Source organism: Podarcis tiliguerta (assembly GCF_965153285.1).
Source record: "Podarcis tiliguerta genome assembly, chromosome: 1".
NCBI lineage: Eukaryota > Metazoa > Chordata > Lepidosauria > Squamata > Lacertidae > Podarcis > Podarcis tiliguerta.
Window position 1 is genome coordinate 57,551,197 of NC_139534.1, and position 4,952 is coordinate 57,556,148.

The following is a 4,952-nucleotide window of genomic DNA, read 5'->3' on the forward strand; positions in this document are numbered from 1 at the left end:
CAACAATAATAAAAACAAACAAACCCAGCAACTTTTTACCTTGAACTCCAGATAGTTTGACATAAAACAGCAGGTGAAGTTTTCACAATCTGGGAGATAAGCATTTGCACCTGCTAATATATGTCCAGCAAGAGGATCCTGGGACTGTAAAAAGAAGAAGGAGATTGTAACCTCAAACGCCCTCTGAATCCAGGCCTCAGCATCCCTCACAATTTAATATTTAGCTGCAACTTAAATTTGCTTTTATTTAATTCAGTTTCATAAATCAATCACTGTAGCATATTTAATTGTCACCCAAAAACAGGATGCAGAGAAAGACTTATTTTAAACTAGTAAAACCACCTTCACATCCAGAATTGCTATTTTTGTTGCCTTTGGGAAATAAATTACTGCCTTGAGACTGAAAATGCTGCCTTTGTGTTTCACCCATTTTGTTCAGCTGCTTGATTTCACAAGTTGCAAGCCAGATCACCAGAGGAGGCAAAAAGCCGAGGCAGGTAAGATCAGTCCTTCCAGGCTCAGGTACTAATTAGAAGGAACATAGGAAGCTGCCTGCAGTCTATAGAGTCAGACTATTGATTGACCCAATTGAGTATTATCTACATTGACTAGCAGTAACTCTCCCGGGTTTCACCACAATTATCAAGTAAATCAGGCAATAAAAACAAGCAGCAGACGGTTTTTATGAAGCTGGCAGCCTACAAGGGTCATTCAAAGGTAAATGTTCTAAGATGAAGTCTGCACCTTGCTAATTTCAAAATAAAGGAGTGACTATTCTCACCATACAGCCAGCCATATATACAGTCAGAGCCCATCTGACCTAGGAGTCTCATTCTGAGGGCAAGTTACTCCTTCTTTTTCTGAACTCCTTTTTAGCTGGAGATACCAGGCCTTAAGGGGACACATGTGGTGCTGTGGGTTAAACCACAGAGCCTAGGACTTGCTGATCAGAAGGTTGGCGGTTCGAATCCCAGTGACGGGGTGAGCTCCCATTGCTCGGTCCCAGCTCCTGCGCACCTAGCAGTTCGAAAGCACATCTAAGTGCAAGTAGATAAATAGGTACCGCTCCAGCGGGAAGGTAAACGGTGTTTCTGTGTGCTGCTCTGGTTCACCAGAAGCGGCTTCGTCATGCCAGCCACATGACCCGGAAACTGTACGCCGGCTCCCTCAGCCAATAAAGCGAGATGAGCACCGCAACCCCAGAGTTGGCCACGACTGGACCTAATGGTCAGGGGTACCTTTACCTTACCAGGCCTTAAACCTGGGGCTTCCAACATGCAAATCAGGTGCAGTTCCACCACAGCCACCCAAAACTAAATGTACATATCAGCTGCTGGAATCACTTTTCTAAGTCTCCACTTCAGCATGTGTAAGGCTGTCTCTTCCTTTCTAGGGAAAATAACCTTAATAGGTTGGAGATGTTGAACTAAGGTTGCTACTCATACACCCATTTTTAGCATCTGGATGAAAGAAAGACATTTAACAGGTGGGGGAGAAGCGGCAATGGAAGGACTTCACTTACTGAATTTCTGCCTGTGGTCATTGCTTTCTAAACTGCCCCCGTTTCTCTCTAAACTGCTTCCTGGGGCAAGGGCAGGCTAAAAATGTTTTTAAAAAATAAATATGAAAATTTCTACCAGGAGGGAAAGGTTAGTTACCTCAGGTTGCATGCACTTGTTTTGCTGCATTAAAAAACAAGAACAAATAAATTGTTTTAATTGAACTTTGTCAACAGAAATACAAACTTAGTGATGAACACACAAACCTTGGTTTATAGAGTCCACGTTTTAAGCACAGTACATTGATGACAAAGATGAAGATGCGATATTGAAAAAGAAGAAAAACCACCTGCCATTACCTTTCTTCTTATCAAGAAGCTTAGTGCTGAGCAGGCTAGGTGGCATAAAATGTGTTTATAACATGCAATAACAATTCAAATCTTAATGGTAAATCTTGATAAGAATGTTCTTTATGACAGGCAAAGAAGATTAGTCTGTGAGAGCGGGGAAAACAAAGCAGTTGTTTTTGCCTGTTTTGCTTGCTAGCCATTGAGTAAAGTAAATAAACTCTTTTATGGAGATAGAACCCTGTTTCTCCAACTCCTGGCACACTTTGGTTCTCAAATACAGTGGTACCTTGGATTAATTACTTAATTCGTTCTGGAGGTCTGTACTTAACCTGATACTGAAACTGTTCTTAACCTGAAGCAGCACTTTAGCTAATGGGGCCTCCTGCTGCTGCCGCGCCGCCGGAACACGATTTCTGTTCTCATCCTGAAGCAAAGTTCTTAACCTGAAGTACTATTTCTGGGTTAGCGGAGTTAAAGTTCTTAACCTGAAGCATATTTAACCTGAAGCGTATGTAACCCAAGGTACCACTGTACAGTTAGAGGCATGTTTCACTCTTACATTGCAGGAGGTTTGGCTTTTTTAAAGCACCAAACTAGTTCTGAGGACGGCAGCAGTTTCAATGTGTTTTAAACAATGTGTTGAACCAATGGTGAATACCCCACAAGCAAATCAGAATGGATGTTCATTGTTGTATAACCACCTCACAAATCCCTCAGAACAAATGCTTAGTAAAGACTGGGCGTAGTCTAACCTGCATGTAAGCTTTATGCAATCAAACTACGTCAGGGGTCAGCAAGGTTTACCGGCCATGGGCTGGATCACTCCCATGGAGATTGTCCATGGGCTGGACTGGGGCAGCGCAACGCCGGAAATTGCTTCTGCGCATGCCCAGTTTAGCACAGCGCATGGGGACTTGCTGAGCAGGCAGCTTGGTTCAAGGGCGGTTCATGGGCCGATAAAACGGTCTTTGTGGGCCGCATCTGGCCCATGTTGCCGACCCCTGAACTACGTCATCTAGGGGAGCCTGTTATCATTACCGAGTGAGGGTCACCGAACGTTAATGGTCCCTGCTCTTGTGGCTTTCACAGCATGCAGGAACTGCCAAAGTTGAATTTTCATGCTTAAAACTCTAGATGGCTTAAACTTCTCAAATTTGGTAAATGAAATGGTTTCAATTGTTACAAGCATTGATCATCTGTTTGGAATGAATGCTCAGGTTTACCCTCTTCAGCATATGGCGGAAGGTATACAGGGGTGTCCGAACTTTTTTCAAAAAGGGCCAGATTTGATAACGTGAACATGCATGAGGGCCGACCAAAGTTGTTGATCTTTTTTGAAGTTGTTTAGCTTTTTTTTTTTTTTAGGATTTTACCCTAAAGTTGTTGAACATTTTTTAAGGATTTCCCCCCCAGAAAAGAAACTGTTGCAGGGGCCACATTAAACCAACCGGCATGCCAGATTAGGCTCCTGGGCCTGACTCTGGACATGCCTGGTATATAATGAAAGTGCCCAATGTACTTCTGTGGGAAGGAAATTCCACAGTTCCAGAGTTTGGGCCACCCTAGCCCACAAAAAAGTCTAAGGATAGTGGAGCTACCGAGAGCCCTCTGCGCTGATCTTAGAGGCTGTAGGGTACAGGAACCATGCCTTCTTTTGCACGAGACCATTTTAGTTCCCACACTAGCCCCCAGTCCTTGCCTTGAGCTAAGGCTGGCTGCAAAACCACCCTGCCCACTAATATCACTGCAGCATCAGGAACAGGAGCGGATGAGGATGCCTGCTGAATACTTTTGCAAGGGAAAAAAATTGGTTTGGGGGAAGAGTGGAGCAATTCATCTGAGCATAATACCCGTGTTTGGCTTCCTGCTTGAGAAAGATGTGCCAATGGGCCTTTACCCTTTAATCTGGATCCAGTCCACATATTTGGGGCTTGCTTTATCTTTCAAACATGCCGTTACTCACGGAGCTGTCCACACTTGTAAATAATCACCCAATCTTTTGGCTTCGAGGCTTTCCTCTGAGGTATCTTCTCGAACTGAGCACTGTGTTGCAAACGTTATTCCCGTTTCTGAATTTTCCAGCACCCCAGCTGGCATTTTTCTGATCTCCATTCCTAGCCAGGCTGCACCTCGGATTCTTGCAGCATAAAAAACAATTTCTGGTTAGCATTATTAAGTGCAAGAACTGCCCTAGTGCCAACTTTTGAGCCCTCCGGGGTGTCACTGTATGGCCTGGGCAGCTGGGGGGAGTTACGCTGGCAGCACTAAGCTATATAAGAACATTAAAAAGAGCTCTGCTGGATAAGACCCAAAGCCAGCATCCTGTTCTCACAGTGGCCATCTGGATGCCCATGGGAAATTTGGAAGCAGAACCTGAGTGTGTGCAATCCTCCGTTGTAGTCCATTACTTAAGGATGAGACCTAATGTGTTTAGGAAACAATACAGTGGTACCTTGGGTTAAGAACTTAATTCATTCTGGAGGTCTGTTCTTAACCTGAAACTGTTCTTAACCTGAGGTACCACTTTAGCTAATGGGGCCTCCCACTGCTGCCGCGCCGCCGGAGCACAATTTCTGTTCTCATCCTGAAGCAAAGTTCTTAACCGGAGGTACTATTTCTGGGCTAGCGGAGTCTGTAACCTGAAGCATCTGTAACCCGAGGTACCACTGTAATGGTTTGCCTTTGTGTTGGCTAAAGCTCCCCCTGCTGGCTGACTAAGGGCACTGCAAAAATAGCATTGGATGCACAGAGGTCCTCTTCCATTTGATCACAGCAACTGTGTTAAAAAGTGTTCTACATTTTCCAAATATGAAGCTGTTTTCTGGACCTCCTGTTTTAACTTGAATTGTTTTATCCCATCTCCAAAGAGATGATCTTTGTTTTCCAGAGAGAGAGAGAGAGAGAGAGAGAGAGAAGACCATATCAAGAAGATAAAATAACCTCATGCTCTGTAAAACTAATTAGGTTTCTTTGAAGTTACCTTGAAAGGGCTTTGTTCTGGCAAGGTGATAATAACATTCTGGAAATGCCTCTTTAGAAGCCAGCAAATAAAAGGAAGGCGGCTGGAGAAAAGACTCAAACCTTGCAAGGCCTTTGGGGGGCT